Raw genomic sequence first — 18,349 nt, forward strand, 5'->3', positions numbered from 1 at the left:
CGTAGCGACTATCCTGGTTCTTTTCGTGAATACACCAGTGTGTCTCTATCTTGCACACCTGGGGCCGTATCATGATGGGCTTTTCTGGTGCAGCACAGGGCCTAGTGGCTGTTTTATGCCGCTGTTGGGAGTAGAGTTAATTCATTTAACCGAGCGCTGGAACAGGAAACGATGTACTCCAGAAACCCATAATTTGGTCAGAGTGGCAGAGGAAACGGGGTGGAGTCGGGAGGGCAGTGCTTGAAAATCAGTCAGTCAGCTAATACAATTATTTAAAAAAAAATCTGCTGCAAAGAAATTGTCAACGAGGCCAAACGTGATAGCAAATCTGTTTTATCTTACTTAATTAGTCTCAAAGATGCTGCATTTTAAAATATCGTAGAGGGTTAAGACACCTGCTGCAGAGATATTTGTGCCCAGGAATTTCGAGGGAATTTTATAAGATAACTCTGGTGATTAATGTAGTTCTAGGAGAGTTCTGTGTTTAGTGCAGTCAGTTTTGACTCAAAGCAGCATACAGGGTTAATCTGCCTGCTGCAAAGCACATCATGTAACATGCAGATCACACATTTGTATTTTTATTTAACTAAGTAAATTGGCTACTGCTTTTGACACAGAGACCATTTTGTTACTTCCAAGTAATAAACTGCAGTCCTTCTAATATAGCACAGTGATCTATTTACTGGTATAAAGCAGCTGCAATCAAACTGTAAGCCATGGATTTACAGCCTTGTTGTTATTGTTCCTCAATCTGTTGCTATTCTAATAATACAAAGAAGTGCTCCACTGGGAATTGATAAAGCCTTGTTAGTACAGACAACCCCAATCACTGCATTATGTTTTATTTCTTGACTTTGTGTTTCTCTCGACCATTCACTCTTTAACAGATAATGTCTACAAGTATGGATGATATGTGATTCCTGCAGCTTTCCTGTACATTGATTTACACACTTGCATGACTTGTTGTGTCCCTGTGTATGATGTAGATTGCTCTGATATCCTACACTGAGATTTGTAGTGCTATAAAAGAACTACATAAAAAAATAAAATAGTGTGTGCCATTTAAATCATTTTTAGGGCAATTATTCCTAAACACAGAAAAATCTAGCATTCTTACAGTGCACGCACATCTCTTACACAGGGCGGTTGAACAAAGTCAAAAATCTGCCTCGAAGTCTTAGTTTCTATAAAGTATACATTAAGTGATAAGCTATGTGCCTTTTTTCCTTCCATTACATTGCCATCAAGATGTTCACCTACAAGCCAGGATGAGCAAAAGAAGGGCGAATGGTCCTTTCAATCAGGCCGTTGTCTGTGCCAGACTGGAAGTGAAAATCGTTGACTACAGGTTGCTGCACCAAACGGAATGTAGACAACGTATGGGGAAGGTGCTACTGTGCTGATTCCTGTTGTCAGAAAATGACACACGACAAGTTCAGCATATTCCTTGGGTCGGCTGGATCGCAAATCCAGCCCAGAAGTAGCTGCCAGAATCGGGATCTGGTGCAATCTAATCCCCCTACTTTCAAGCACTGACTTAACCCAATATTTCTCAGAGTTAGTGTTGAAAAACTAAAAGCAGCAAACATTGTCCCCAGTATCCTTGTTGTACTATCTGAAACTTATGCACCATTCTGGGTTAACTTGAGTTAAATGGATTCACTTTATGCTCTGCAGGTGCATAAAACAAGTGCTTGGTTCTTTGCTGTGCAATAGAAGGCCATCATGAAACAGCCCAAAATATGCAGCACAATACAAATGCATATAAGGAGGATCAATAGGGAAGAAGGTTGTTTTGGAAGAAAAAGAAAATGCTTAATCACCAGGCTGTTTGGCTACAGTGATTGTTACCTATAATCTTGACTTTAGCACTGTCATTTGTCGAGTTATACCTAACATCAGGGCTGGATTGGCCGTACTGGGGATGTGTCTTTCCCGCGGAGGCTGGAAGGGTGGGAGCTGGTTTTGTTACTGGGGGTTTGTTTTGCAACGGTGCTGCAATATCGGCACCCAGTAACAGCAACAATCTGGCATAATCCATTCACTCTTGTTTCCAGCCTCCGTGATGGGGCTGGTCTGACAACATTGCAAGGGCTGCGTTGGGTTCCCAGTCCAGTGCTGCCTAACGTTGCATTATATACCAGAGAGTGTTTTCTTTTGAGTAAAGATAGGTTCAAAACATGCACATATGGTTGTTTATAGGTCATTACTTAAGCTAATATCCTCACTAACAGCTTTGCATACATGTTGTTTGACCACTCTTTTACACAGTCTGCAAAAATCGTGAGCAAGCTCTCAAAAATACTACGCATTGCACTGATATTAAAGCTGAAGTGCTATAGGTAGGTCTTTGCAGCAGTGTACAGTTTCACAGTGCAGCCCCTATATTAACTATTTACACTATTTTGAGCGTTAATAATTCATACTAGAGCCTCGGTTTAAAGTCAAACCTAAGATTGACACTGTCATGTGTAATGCACAAGGCCAAATACTGACTTATGTATTTTCTATGCATTAAAGAGCTTTTTATAGTGCAACCTATAGTTGAACATAGTGCTGTACAGAATTACAGTTACTGACAACATTACTTCTATTAACTAAGGCCCATATTTATGGAAAGTTAGTGCTGCCATAGCATAATTTTTTTATGCTAAAGCAACGCTAACTAAACTCCATATTTATATTTTGACACTAGACCCATCTTGCTTCAAAATATCTGAGTTAGCACCATTTTTAGGAAGTGCCAACCCACCTTGTGTCGAATAGCAACGATGATATGCAGGGTAGGCGTTCCCTTCCTAAAAATTATGCTGGCTCCAGCACCATATTTACCTCCTGACGCTAAAACAACAAGCACCTAGGAGGCGGACCTAATGAATGATGCTAAGGCTGATTAGCATCAAAATTTAATGCCTGGTCAGACCAGGCATTAAAGTGCTGGTAGGCCCATTTCCATGGGGAAACGCCATGGAATGGGTGCATAGATGCCAACCACACCCACACCACAGGGACACTACTGGAGGAGGGAGCCCATCCCAGGTAAGTGTATGTGTATTATGTGTTGTGTGCCACTCAGGGCTCCTTACATGGGGCCCCCTGGCTGGCACTGGGTCTGTTGGGGTTGTCCTGGGGAAACTGGTCCCCTGTGGTGGGCATTGGGGTTGTGATAATGACTCCTGTCTATACTTAGGAGTCATTTTTTCACTGCTTGTGCGTCCAAAAATGACGCTAGACTGACTAGCTGCAGATTTTTTTGCCGCTAATCAGTCTAGGGTCATTTTTAGCCCACTAGAGCCTTTTTTCCCCTAACACATTCTACACCGGCTAGTGTCTTTTGTTCAGACACTAGCCAGTCCTTGGCGCCGTCGTGCAGCTTTTTTAAAATATGGTGCTAGGGAATGGCATTAGCTTCAGGGAATTTTTTTGACGCGCAACTGCGCAAGCGCAGTTGTGCTTAGTTTTTCGTAAATGTGGGACTAAGTGTCCTGTAACGGAGTGCCTCAGAGGAACAGACGTGAGTATGATAGTCATTACATACAGAATATCTACACAAGTGAAGGAACTAGCTAAGAGCAAGGCAAACCATGGCCGGCCCGGGATAACGCATCCAGGAGATTCATATGGAAGAGAGGTTTTTGTAAGACCTGGGTCAAAACATGCAAGGCCCCTGTAGACTCTTGGTTAAAGTTATAAACAAGCATTTGCAATGCAATAGGTCTAGCATTTGGTTGAGTTAGAGCTATTGGCATTGTAAATTCAAAACTGGACTTGTCTTGCTGCATAAATTGATCAACCCTGCCTCATAATGTTGTGCTCTCCTGCCATATAATTCCTGTGGCCCTGCATATAACTAAAGAACTTCCATTTACCTTCTTCCTCTATCTGAAGCAAAAAATTAAAATGTTGCCATTAAGTACCCTAATTTAAATCTGTCTTGCTAATTCCATTGGAATACCACTTTCACCACCTCATCATCAGAGTTGCTGGCTGGCTAATACAATTCCCCAAAAAGACACAAGACAGCCACAGAGGAGAAATAAACTAGAGGGTCACCCAAACAGATCAAGATTGTTCATAGTGTAATAAGGATGTTAAGTTGACCTGAATCATGGTCATAATTGTAATAAGGAGAGATTATTAAACATATACAATTATTATGTAAACCTTTACCCGGAATAAAGTTTTGGCATTAGACTGTAATGCTCAAAACAGACCCTAGAGGGCACAATAACAAAAATATAATTTGTAAGAAACATGGTCATGTAACCATACTGTTGGACCCTAGAGGGCATAATCCCACGGAAAAAAAACAGGAGAAAGTAATGCAGTGTAACCATATACTTAACCCCTAGAGGGTGTTTTTAGGGCTAGCAGGTCTACTGCAATGATATTACAAACAAGACCTTTAAAACAAAACTTCTCCCAGCTGTAAAACAAAAGTTCTAGCCATGAGAAAACTAAAGACACTGAATGGTGGGAGGGGTTATTATTTTGTCGTCCCCACTAACCTAGTGTGGGGACCCAGAGATGATGTAGACGAAAAAGGTGTTTTGAAGGTGGCCCCATTGTCCAAGGACTACCACAGGCTGAGATATGAGCAAAAATGTTTTGTAAAAGTAATGCCCTACAAAGGATTATGTGGCGAGTTTTCGTGCCGCAAATATTATAGTATGTTGAGCGCAATGCTCAGAACAGCCCCTAGAGGACACCACAATGAAAATAGCATTTGTAAGAAACATAGTCATGGAACTATATAGTTAGTCCCTAGGAGGCATAACCACACAAAAAGAAGATGGTAATAAATATAACAGTGTAACCATATATTTAGCCCCTAGAGGGCATAGTGCATTACACTTTTTCAGGGGTATCAGGTCTATAACAATGATATTACAACCAAGGCCCTTAAAACATAAGCTATTCCCAGCTGCAAAACTAAAGTTCTAACCATAAGAGCACTTAAAAAGACACTGGTGGAAGGGGTTATTATTTTGGGGTCCCCACTAACCTAGTGTGAGGACCCAGAGATGACGTAGACAGAAAGAGCACGTTATTGTGAACGTTTTGATGGTAGCCACATTGTCCTAGGACCAACAAAGGCTGCATTATGAGCAAAAATGTTTTGTAAAAGTAATGCTCCGCTAAGCATTATGGGGCGAGTTTTTCGAGTGCAGTGTATATTGTAGTATCGGCTCTCCCGCTGTGCTGGGAGAGCTGCCTTCACTTTGAGGATTTCTTTTTACGTAAAGCATTTACCTATTCCAAGTATTTTAAGGGGTGAGCCACAAGCAATTACTCTGATTAGGTAACTGTGAACAATGTGACCAGCACTCCACTACCACCGATCGAGTTCACGCTGTTGTGCCTGTTCCCTCTGTGAGCGTCATGGCCACCATGCAGCACAAAGGGGAGGGACAAAAGAAAAAAAAATAGTTCATCCACACTGACATATATTGGCAATTGTGCAATAATCCTTTGTAGGAAGCTGGCTCTGTACATACTGTAAGATATAGTGTGCACAGAGTCCAGGGGTTCCCCAGAGGCTTGACAGAGACAATAATAGATAATACTAATGCTCTATTTGTGGTAGTGTGGCCGAGCAGTTAGGCTTATCAGAGGGTAGTGTTAAGCATTTGTTGTACACACACAAGCAATAGAAGAAACACACACTCAGTGACAACTCCAGACCAATAGGATTTTATATAGAAAAATATGTTTTCTTAATTTATTTCTAGAACCACAAGATTCAATTTGCAGGTAAGTACATTAAATGAAAGGTACTTTCCATAGGTATAATCAGGACTTTGAATGGAATCAACAATGTACACAGTTTTTCTTAAAATGGGAAACAGCTATTTTAAAAGTGGACACTGCAATTTTCAACAGATCCTAGGGGAAGAAAGTACAGTGCAGTTTTGGAGGTAAGTAAGTAACTTACAGATTCAGTCTCCGTGGCCTAGGTAGCCCACCATTGGCGGTTCAAGATAACCCAAACACCCAGCACCAGCAACACAGGATTGTTTAGGTGCAGAGGTCAAACAGGAGCCAAAATAATGTGGGCCCCTGCGGAGACAGGGGGTACCCCGGTTTCGCACCTGCGTTGTCAGAGGGCAGACCAGGGGGGTTTAGAGGAGCACTGGGGGGCCCTAAGTAGGCACCAAACATGCACCCTCAGTGGCACATGGCGGCCAGGTGCAGCGTGCAAACAAGGTGTCGGGTTCCCAATGGAAATCTATGGGGGGACCCCGGGGTCACTTAGGCGCTGCAGGCAAGGCACAGGGGGGCTCCTTGGGCAAGCCACCGACAGGATAGGGAGGAGGGCTGCCTGCTGGTCACTGCTGCACTGGTGACCGGTTTCTCTTGAGTTTGGGGACTGCGGGTGCAGTGCTTCTCCGTGCGTCATTTATCTAAGTCTGGGGCAGTCGCGGTCAAGGGGGTCCTTGGGATTCCCTCTGCAGGCGTCATCGTGGAGGGGTGGAGAGGCCAGTCCAGGGTGGGCACTTGGTCAGAATCGCCTGGGGATCCTCTCTGGATAGTTGGGCCACCTGGACACGGGCCGTGGGTGTCGGTTGCAGAGTGGTTTTGGACTCACGTTTCTGGAGTGAGGTGGGAGTCCCTTGGAAGTAGTTTCCGCTTCTTCTTGTTGGACAGGTCTGCTGTCCACAGGTGTTTCTTGGTTCCTTGTGATGCAGGCAGTCCCCTGGAGACTTTTCAGGGGTCACTGGTCCTGAAGAACGCGTCGCTTTTCTTGTACAGGGTCTTTGAAGCAGGAGACGGGCCGGTAGGGCTGGGGATGAGTCAGTTGTCTCCTTTTCTTCTCTGCAGGGTTTTCAGCTCATCAGTCCTTCTTCTTTCTTGAGGTTGTCAGGAATCTGCCTAGCTTGGTTCAGGGAGCCCTTAAGTACTAAATTTAGGGGCGTTTTTAGGGGTTAGAGGGCAGTAGTTAGTGGCTACTGTCCCTGAGGGTGGCTACACCCTCCTTGTGTCCACTCCCTTTGGGGAGGGGGCCACATCCTTACTCCTATTGGCCCTGATCCTCCAAACCAAGATGGAGGATTCTGCAGGGAGGGGCTCACCTCAGCTCTGGACACCTTAGGGGTGGTCCTAGCTAAGGTGCTCATTCCTCCCTGTTTTCCCTAAGTTTCCCGCCGGACTTGCCGCCAAAAGTGGGGCTTTGTCCGGGGGGCGGGAATCTCGCCTAGCTGGAGTGCCCTGGGGCACTGTAACTCTAGGCTTGAGCCTTTGAGGCTCACTGCCAGGTGTTACAGACCCTGCAGGGGGAGGTGTGAACCTCCACCAAGGGCAGGCTTTGTTTCTGACCACAGAGTACACAAAGGCACTCACCCCATGTGTTCAGAAACTTGTCTGGAAGTGGCAGACTGTCACAGACCGGACAGTCCTACACTACCAGGTTGGCTAACATACAAGGGGCATCTCTAAGATGCCCTCTGTGTGCATTTTTCAATAAATCACACACTGGAATCAGTGTGGGGTTATTTGGCTGAGAAGTTGATACCAAACGTCCCAGTATTCAGTGTAGCCATTATGGTGCTGTGGAGTTCGTAATGACAAACTCCCAGACCAAATCCTCAATATGGCTACACTGCACTTACAATGTCTAAGAATTGACTTAGACACTGTAGGGGCATATTGCTCATGCAGCTATGCCCTCACCTGTGTTATAGTGCACCCTGCCTTAGGGGTGTAAGGCCTGCTAGAGGGGTGACTTACCTATGCCACAGGCAGTGATTTTGGGGGCATGGCACCCTGAGAGGTGTGCCATGTCGACCTTGCCTTTTTCTTTCCACCAGGACACACAAGCTGCAAAGCAGTGTGCAGGGGTTGCGTGAGGGGTCCCCCACAGTGGCATAATACATGCTGCAGCCCTAGGGGCCCTTGGTAACATTGGTACCTTTTACGAGGGACTTAAATGTGTGCCAGGGCTGTGCCAATTGTGGAAGCAAAGGTACACTTTTAGGGAAAGAACACTGGTGCTGGGGCCTGGTTAGCAGGATCTCAGCACACTTTCAAACAAAGTTTGCATCAACACTAGGCAAAAAGTGGGGGGCAACAATGCCAACAGTGGCATTTTCCTACATCCATGTAATGGGGGCAGTCTTCAAGGCAAGACAAAAACAGCCTCAAGGTGGGACAAATGTAAAGCATTTACCAATGAGATCAAGTGATTTTTGAAAGACAAGCCCAGGAATGAATGAAAGTGACAGGTGTGAGATTGGTGTGGTCAAAAACCCACAATACTACAACTGGTCAGAGCGCTTGCACATTCAACCTAAACATTTCTTTCTGTCTTCTGGGGAAAGAACAAAACAAGCTAGCTTTTCGTGCCATCTAGTGGTCTACCAAGTTAGCTGCCACATCAATAATAAAGTGTGTAGGGTTGCTATATATACCTACTTATAGATGCGAAAATAATTATTTTTTGAAGATGTCAGGTCTCTGATTAAGTTATACTATATATTGAAGTATTATCATAATCTTACATAGGTTACACTATGCTATGCAGCCTTGAGAAAGCCCCAGGGTTGTGGGCTGATAGGGTGAAACGTGTGTTGGCTGTGCCACAATGATGCTGTGGATATATGTATAATTCTGACACCATAAAGAAAAAAACAATTTATCCTTGGTAATTGTACTGTTAAGTACTGAAGTTGCAGTCATTAGACACTGAGAAATGTAATACTCCACAAATTCGTCATGTCATTCAAATTCTAGCACAAAAAAAAAGGACTTGCCTTCTGAGGAGTGGACAAGGTACTAATCAATAACATTCATTTTTGCTTGAAATTGGCAATAGATGTTGAACTGGGAATAAGGAAGCCCGTATCAGTCAGACTAGAAATCTACTTATAGATGTGTCAGAAGCCAGTAGATCAAGGGCAGGGGCATAATGTTTCCTCTACATACCACCCTCCTCATCACGTTGGCTTTGAGTTAAGATCACTTAAAGTTCACTTAAGATCAATAGAATATTTTCATTTAGCAATTGAAACAGCAGGTTGCCAAAGTAAGTGAAATAAGCAGTAATGCTGTAGACAATGACATTAAATCACCAAATGCCAGGGTAGTAGGAATGACAGCGCACACCCTTTATACACTGAACAAAATACTGAACTGCTCAAATGTCCCACTTTTAGCCCCTCTACAAGCACTTACTTGCTGCTGAGGGGTTGGAGGAAGGCCAAGGGGCACCAACCCCCTGAGAGCTCGAGTAGCAGAGGCATCGCCAGGGTTTAGCAGCCTCTCTGCCTGGCGACCCCTAATTGATATCCATGACTGTGAACCACCCCATTGCACTAGTAATAGTTCACCAATTCGCTTTTTTCAAAGGCAATACATTGAGCACCAATAAGTTGTGCAAGAACAGCATCCGCTAATCATTGTTGATTACCAAGCTTGTGTTGTGCACTATGCACATTGTGGGAAAGGCCCAAAATAACAACTGGGAGAAACGTAAACATTACATAGAAGTGGCATATGAACTCGAGTTACACATCAGTCATCTCCATCATGTGAAGCTCTGTCCTGCCAAGCTTCTACCACTTATGAGATTTTGTCAAGTCTGAAGCCAGAATATTTGTGTTGTGCTAAAGCGATATTTTGTTTGTGGCTATGGCTATCTCGAGGGGGAGCCATCGCAGAATGAAGCTTCAGAAGAGACTCTCAGTTAGAAACACTAAGATATGTAGGCTTCGACCCTCTTGTTGCCGTTGTTAGTGTGCATATGGTTGGGGAAGCGGAGATCGAGCCAGTTACCCAATTCCCAAAAATACCCAACTTAGGGCCAGATGTAGGAAGCCTTTTGCATGTTGCAAACTGCGAAAAACGCAGTTTGCGGCATGCAAACGGCCGAACGTGATGCTCATCCCCAAATTGCGAGTCGGTACCGATGAGGATGCGATTCGCAAATAGGAAGGGGTGTTCCCTTCCTATTTGCGACCGCATCGCCATGCTGAGTTGCTTTGTGACCAAACCAACTCGCAGTTACCACCAGTGTCACACTTGTGGTAACACATTCGCAAAAGGGAAGGGTCCCCATGGGACCCCTTCCCCTTTGTGAATGCCGAAAATAATATTTTTTCAGAGCAGGCAGTGGTCCTGTGGAACACTGCCTACTCTGAAAAAAAACGAAACCAAATGGTTTCGGAAGTTTTTTCACATTGCAACTCGTTTTCGTTTAAGGAAAACGGGCTGCAAAAAAAAAAAAATGCTTTATTGACAAAGCAGTCACAGACTACAGCAGGCCACCATCCCTGTGAGTGCAGGGACTCGCTATGGGGTCGCAAACTGCGACCCACCTCATGAATATTGATGAGGTGGGTCTTTGCGACCCCATAGCGAGTTGCAGAAGGTGTCTGAGACACCTTTCTGCATCCCATTTTGCGAGTTGCAAATTGCGAGTCGGTCAGACTCGCAATTTGCAAGTCGCAAAATTTTTGTTTACTACATCTGCCCCTTACTCACTGCTCTTTTGAAAGGTATCTTCTCTATGATTACGAGCCTGAGTGATAATGATAGGTAGGTGTGCACTGGGCCTGATACTTCATTCGGACTTTGAAAAGGCCGGGAGAAGAGCCTGTGCGGCAGCAAGCTTCCCTCACTTCGCATGCACAAACAGGAGTAGCACAAGCAGCCGCAGTGAAGCCCTCCGCGACAGAGACAGGCAGACACACACGCGCGATGCAAGCATCGGTTCTAAAGACCACAGGAACAGCAGACACCACAGGTGCGATACAGGTAACGCACAAAACACAGGTGGAGCACAGAAACAGACCACAGGCACAGCACAGGAAGCAACTGCACTACTAACTCCACGTGCAGAGTTGATCATTTCTGAAGGGATCCCTAAAATAATAAGGCAAAGAGCAAAAATGTAATCTAATGATGGTTTCGATTTTTTTTAACACAAATTAGAGCAGTCTTCTCCAACGAGTAGCTTTCCTGCTATTGTGTGAGTAGCTCTCCTGTGTGCCGGCCAGTGAAATAAATTAGGAGCGTTTGCTTAGTTGAAGTGACATTTAAAAGTGTGTATTTTTAGATTTCATAGTTCAAACAAAAACGGTTAAAATTCCAAAATATATTTAAAGCTGACATTTAAGTGACAAAAGTCAACTAATATTATCTCGGTGCTAGATGCACTGAAGCTATATGGCTGTTATGTATAACGGCTCAATTTCTAAAATATGTTCAAAATGATATTTGAGTGATAAAAATTAAACAGTGTGTGGAAGACTTACTTATTAACTTCGTGCTAGGGGGACTGTAGGTATAGCTGTAATGTATTAACCATATAAAGGCAATCCATATTAACAACGTTTATTTTTATTTATTTATTTTTTTTGTAATTACTGCTGGCAGCCATCTCCGATGCACAGAGTTGTTCTCTGCTGGAAATCGTGCATATGTTGGAAACTACTGTAATCTTGTCTGATGTGGTTACTACTGCATCTCCATTAATATTAACAGCTCGGAATGGTTTTCATTGAGCGCAAAGTTGGAGGCCCCTGAATTAGAGCATGTCAAACACAAACAATCTCTTGGAAGTATTCATCAAGAAGGCAGAATCGGTGTAGCTAGCTACCATAGCTAAGATAAACACAGTTGGCTCCACTGAAATGACTACAAAGCAAGTCATGATACAAGATATATCCTTTTTAGTATAACTTAAGTTATAAAAAAACATCCTCTCCCCCGAAGGTCTGCTAAGCGAGAAATGCCTGAACTTTCTTATGCAGTCGTGACAGTCCTCGAAATTCATAATTTTTGCCCCTCTTCATACACGATAAAAGCAGCACGCCCCCCTGGAGGGCTCCAGGATGCTTGCCACCTCGTCCCCCCAGAGGAGGGCTCCAGGATGCTTGCCCCCGCCCCTGGTGAGGGCTCCAGGATGCTTCCGAAGCCTTTACTTTCTTCTCCGTGTAATACCGCACTCTTGGCCTCAGTCCATGCAGCAGGGTTGCTGCACCATTGATGCGGGAGGGCTGGCCTGCTGGCCTGGGTGCCTTCCATCTGAGCGCTGCCTCTCTTTTCCTTACCAATAACGCAACCTTCTCCATTTTAGGTCGTTCGAACTGACCCAAAACTCATCCTTGAAATGGAGCCAGATTCGGTCTTTCACAGGACAATGGAACCTCCATCCAGAAGGGGTGGAGATGTGCAGGGGTTTTCGATGTTGACAATAGCGGAAGGGACAAGGGCTTTGTCCACCCCGGTCCCCCCTCTCCACAAGAAAAAAAAAAACTTCACAGGCAGGGGCGTAACTACCATTAGTGCAGTAGATGTAGTGGCACAGGGGGGCGAGGGACCCACTGAACCCTAATAATTGCTGTATTTTAGTACCTCCAACAGCAGTCATAGGGCCGTTTTCCTTTCTTGAACCAGGACCCATGGCATCCTTCATACGGTACCGAGCGCAGGGGAAACGGAGGTCTTTGTTTCCCGAAGTTAACATGTATAAATGTCAGTGGTTCTCAAGGTCGGACTGCAGTCTGGCAGTGCCCGACGAGTTGGTCTCATAGGTCAGTTTTTTGGCAGGGTTTGGGTATATTTCATGGTTTGCTGCCCGGTTTTTACTGTTGAATTTCCTGATATTACCACAAACAGTGCCAGCAGCAAGCTCAAATCCATGCTGTCTCCTTACCTTGCAAAATACTTGTCAGCGTGTCTTTCCCAGTACAAAACTGCCTCAACTTGCAAACACCTTTTAGCTTTCTAATTCACTAACAGGGGCCACTTGTATTTTGGCCCCGAGCCTATTTTCTGTCCATGTTCGTTCGTTCCCCCAGGAGCGCTTTCTATGGGGACAATGGGATAGCAGTAATTACAACAAATACATGGCACATTTCTGTGAATCATGTACTATAGTTACCTCCAGAATATCAATGCACTGCTGTACGAGTTCAACAATTAAACCTTTTTCATGGACTGTGCAATTAACACCATTTTACCACAGGTGAAGCCTCAGTCACTCTTATCAGTACATTACCATGGCAGCACGTTATTAATATTCAACAGCGCAGGGGTGTCAGGCCGCAGCATGACGTCATAGAGCTGTATCCTATGCCGCAGCTCCAGCACTGCACTGTCAGATAACTGGTGTTTACAGGAATTGAGGGAAGTCCTGGCAGGAGGATACCTGAACCAATGTGCTCTGCAGCAAGCATTGCCTCCCTGGGGGCGCAGGAGACAATGCATTTCTTGGGAGGGGGGGAACACGGGACAGACAGGGACAGCCTTGGGGACTTTTCTATGGATCCGTTATGTACGTACTGCAGGCTCCTATAAATGTGTACAATCCTATAGTTTGGACTTGAAATGGTGAGCCCGGAAGGCTTGTTGTCAGAGTTTGAAAATGTTAAATTGTTGTTTATATTCACAAAGTAATCAGACCAAATGTGAAAGAAACAGGTTGAGTAACCTTGCATTTTCATGCACCAAGAAAAGTAAAGGTAGAAGGGAAAAAAAGGAAGAACAAACCCTTTGTGTCCCGCACCGATCATGCCCCTCTCCTCATGCAAACTGACACCGCACTGGCGATATCAAAAGCGATCAGGTAAAACAATTGTGAACTGTGCTCTGAAACGGTAGTTCTGATAACACTTCTACTCCTCTGTGTGATCTTGGGCAGCTCAGCTCCACATCATTCAAAACTGGGAGCATTTACACCAAAGAAGCTCTTGATGTTACAAGCTATATAATACTTGGGATTCTGTGATCCCTGTATAAACAGCAGTCAGTAATTTCGTTAGAATCGGCTACTTGTAATGCACCAAGAAACCGATTATAATGAAAAGACATCAGAACTCGACTATTATAATGATATCACATTTGAGTTCTGATGTCACAATGCCTTCTGTCAGAGCCAGCAGCCAAGGTGAAAAGCAGGTCAGGTCACAGGGCATAATTAAGGCAGCTGTTTAAAGCAACACATGAACTGTTGCTTTTCTTTCTTCTGCTCTATTTTAGTAGCTTACAATGACAAAAGCTATGCACTAAGGGTTTAAGTGGTTTGTGGGAAAGTTGATGGTGTGACCATGTATTATATGGAATAAGGTACCCCCATGGCGTTCATAATAATAATATTGCAAGTCACCTCGGAGTTCCATACCTTATAAACAGGCATTGGCAAAGCCAATAGGTCTCACCTATGCAAGAACTATTGGCTTTGCCAATATGTTTTAGCCATGTACACACTAGTGTGGCTACTGTTCAGCATGTCTAAAAGTTAAAGGCATAAAAGATTATGGTATGCCATGGAGTGTAATTGATTGGTGTAGTGTAGAGTGTCACAGAGTGAGTAGAGTGTTGTAGAGTGGAGAGGCATAAAGAAGAGTGGAGTTGCGTTGAATGGAGTAAAGTAACATGGAGTGGCGTGGAGAGAGTTGAGTGTTGTTGAGCATAGGACATTGTCGTATAGTGAAGTGACATAAAGTGTTGTAGAGTGGAGTGGTGCAGAGTGGAGTAGACTATTGTAGATTGAAGTGGCATATAGTGGAGTGGCACAGATTGGAGAAGTGGGTCATAGAATAGAATGGATTAAAGTGGCATGAAGTGGCTAAGAGAGAGTTGTTTATGAGAGTCGCAGAGTGGAGTAAAGTGTCGTACAGTGGCACAGAGTGAAGTAGAGTTTAATTGAGTAGAGTGTCAGAGTGTAGTATCAAGGTGTGTAATGTTGTAGATTGAAGTAGAGTGGTCTAGAGTGAGGTGGTGTAGAGTACAGTGGTACAGAGTAGTTGGCATAGAGTGCAGTGACGTAGAGTGCATTGGTTTTGAGTAAAGTGATGTAGAGTGCATTGATGCAGAGTGTACTTGTTTAGAGTGCAGTAGGTTGGAGTGGTGAAGAGTAGAGGGGCACAGAGTGGAGAAGCACTGCGTAGATTTCAGTGACACACACAGTGCAGTGGTGCGGAGTGCTGTGCCGTATAGTGATGCTGTGCATGGTAGAGTGGCGTAGAGTACAGTGGGGAAGAAAGCAGTGATGCAGAATAGAGTGTAGTAGCATAGAGTTCACTGGTGCAGAGTGCAGTAGAATGGCATAGAGTTGAGCAGTGCAGAGTGGAGTGCAGTGGTGCAGAGTAAAGTGGCATAGAGTTTCGTGGCAAAGAGTGCAATGTTGCAGGGTAAAATGTCATAAAGATCAGTGGTGTGAGTGGCATAGAATGCATTGGTGTAGAGTGCAGTTGCGTAGAATGGTGCTGAGCAGAATAGAGTACCTAGTATGCAGTTTTGCGGAGTAGAGGGTCATAGAGTGCAGTGGTGTAGAGTGATGTACAAAGCGGGGGCATAGAATGCAGTAGTGCAGAGTAGAATAAAGTGGCACAGAGTTCAGTGGCATAGAGTATAGTGGTAAAGAGTAGAGTGGCGCAGAGGAGAGCATAGTGATGTAGAGTGCTGTGGCACAGAGTGGTGCAGAGTAGAGTGTTGCAAAGCAGATTGGAGTGTTACAGGGTCAACTGGAGTGGAGCAGCATAGAGTGAAGTTACATAGAGTGCAGTGGTGTACAGTAGATGGTTTCACAGTGGAGTGAAGTGCCCTAAAATGGGGTGGTTTAGAGTAGATTAGAGTGGCATAGAGTGCAGTGGGGCAGAGTAGAATAGCCTAGAGTTAAGTGGAGGAGAGTGCAGAGTTGCAGATTAGAGAGTCACAGAGTAGGGTGGTGTATAGTAGAGTGGTGAAGTGTGCAGTAGTGCAGAGTAGACTGCCATAGAGTGCAGTGATGTAGAGTGCATTGGTTTTGCGTAAAATGGTTAAGGGTGCATTGGCATAAAGTGCAGTGGTGTAGTGTGCATTTGTTAGAGTAGGATAGCGTAGATTGCAGTGGCATAATGTAAAGTGGTGGAGAGTAAAGTGGTGTAGAGTGGAGTGGTACAGCATAGATTGCATTGGTGTAGAGCGCAGTGGCATAGAATAGCAGTGAGTGGAGTAGAGTGAAGTAGAGTACAGTGGCCTAGAGTTGATTGTTTCAGAATAGAGTGGAGTGGTGCAGAGTGGAGTGGTGCTGGGTAGAGTGTTGTGACATGGAGTGGTGTAGAGTGGATTGGAGTGGCATAGAGTGAAGTATGCATGGTGTGGTAGAGCAATGCCATTACAGATAACACATCTTCAATTGAAATGACCATTACATTTGCATAGACATACAGTTTTACTGCTAAAAGTATATAGCGGGGGCGTGGCTAAGATGGCTGCCACGTAGGAGTCTTTATTCGGAGCGCTGCCGTGGGCTGTGTAGTAAACCAGCCTGTGCGCCCTCCTTCGAGCCCCCAGCGGGACTGTGTGGTGCCCGCTGGTTCTGTGGGGGCCCCTGTGTTGGGCTGCAGTCTTGGATAGAGCACTGATGGGCTGCAGGCCGTAGATTGGAAGTGGGGTGCTGCGGGCGCCACTGAGACACCGCCTGGCCGAGGAGGAGGGGGGAGTGCGGGCTCCGGTAGGTGAGGGTACGTCGTGTCGGAATGCCCTGGTGAGACCTCCCTGGATTGGCGATTGCCCTTGGGGCCTGGGGCAGCTGAGTGGAGCCGCGGGCCCGAGCTCCTGGAGGCTGCCGCGTTGGAGCGGCCCACGGAGGACTGGATGTGGCACTAGGCCTGCTATGGGACCTCGCGACCTCCCTGGATGACGGGCGGCGCCCTGGTGGACCCCCACCAAAAAGACTGCATCAGAAACGGCGGTGCTGAGGTGGCGTGACCTGGGGGAGCCCTAGATGGGCCTGCTGGGGTGCGGGCTCAGTGGCGCTCGTGAGGCCCTGGACAGGGCAAGTGGCAGAGAAGACGAGAGAGGTGAGCAAACCCGGGTGGGAGCCCGGTGGCGCGGAGCACCAACAGTGGGGCAGGTGCCGGTGGTGCCACCTCGGGACATCTAGAGCCCACCACATTCACTACGACATGAGCCAGAGTGGAGCTGCCCCGGACCCTGGGTGGGGCACAGCCTGCTGGGCGTGAGGACTTGTCTGTGGGCTGCACCCCACCCTGCCGGGCTGGGCTCTAGAGACTGTGCGGAGAAACATAAGAACTGGGGTTTTGGTGGCTGGGCCACATCGTTGACGGAGTTGGCGCCTGTACACGGTACGGAGGTGATGACGTCCCAAAGAAACACCAAGAAAGAGGGCTCCCTTAGGGACCTTTTCGCCAAAACCCAAGCCAAGAAGGTACTACCAGACGAGCCCTCAGTGACGGAAGATGGTGAAATGGTGACCCAAGGGGTGCAGGGGGCGGAGGTGCACTCCTAACCAGGTCCTTCATGGAACAACTATTCGGGACCCTGCGTGGAGACTTCGCTCCCTTGAAGCAAGAAATAGCGGCAGAGGTCAAGGAAATGAAACAGGAGGTCATTGAGCTGGGGCAACGGATAGACACGCTGGAGCAGGCTCAGGATGCCCTGGAAGACTGCCATAGGAGGGAGCTTCTTACCCTGCAAGACAAGAATCAAGAATTTCAATACCAAATTGAGGACTTGGAGAATAGGACACGGCGCTTCAACATCCAAATCAAGGGCGTTCCATCACAGGCCGTGAACGGCAAACTGGAGGATTTTGTGGAGCGCCTCTTCCGCTACGTGGCACCGGACCTTAAAGATCAGACTGTGGTACTTGACAGAACACACAGGGTTGGCTGGCCTGCTCACTCACCAGGCCAAGCCCAGGACATACTGACCTGTCTACACCATTACAAGCAAAGAGAGACCATAATGGCAGCGGCACGGGATCAACCATTAATTGACTTTGAGGGCTTTCGTGTTGGCCTGTTTCAGGATCTATCTACACTGACACTGCAGCGACGTAGAACGCTCCGACATGTAACAGACTTTCTGAGAGAGAACAGTATCAGATATAAATGGCACCACCCCTTCCGCCTCCAATTCGTTTGGCAGAATGAGACTCGTGCTGTTCGTACAGTTGAGGAGGCACAGGCCTTGGAAGGTATGCCACCACGCCTCTGGGAACCAGTGCCACCTCCAAAAGACCAAGAGCCACGATCACGCACTGATGGGGGCGCTTGAAGACCCAGGCCAGACGAACCAAGCAGCATAAACCCTCAACGGCAGAGAGCCAACAGGAGAGAGCGGCGTTGCTTAGGCGTCTACGCAGCCAAGATAGTATCTCAAACGTGGACTCGGATCAATGAGACCCGCGGGCCCCATGCGCCACCCCTCGCTGACAGAGAACTGCGGCCCTAGGGACCGTTGAAGCAACAGAACACGGGCTGGTGAAGGTAAAGAGACTTCTGTTGGAGGCGACCACATGGCGGGGCTCCGACCCCTCTCGGAGTTGTGATTGCCTGGGGACAGCATGAAGACCTGACTCACCCCCAGTTTGTTTAACATTTGTTCCCAGGAGGGGAAC

At 46.3% G+C, this 18,349-nt stretch overlaps 1 protein-coding gene across 5 annotated transcripts in view; it reads left to right on the forward strand.

Moving 5' to 3' along the window:
- SLC7A9 (solute carrier family 7 member 9) overlaps positions 1 to 18,349 on the forward strand; it is a 971,101-nt gene that overhangs the window by 219,681 nt on the left and 733,071 nt on the right. The gene's annotated exons all lie outside the window — the stretch shown is intronic.

The sequence above is a fragment of the Pleurodeles waltl genome, chromosome 12 (assembly GCF_031143425.1).
Source record: "Pleurodeles waltl isolate 20211129_DDA chromosome 12, aPleWal1.hap1.20221129, whole genome shotgun sequence".
Taxonomy (NCBI): domain Eukaryota; kingdom Metazoa; phylum Chordata; class Amphibia; order Caudata; family Salamandridae; genus Pleurodeles; species Pleurodeles waltl.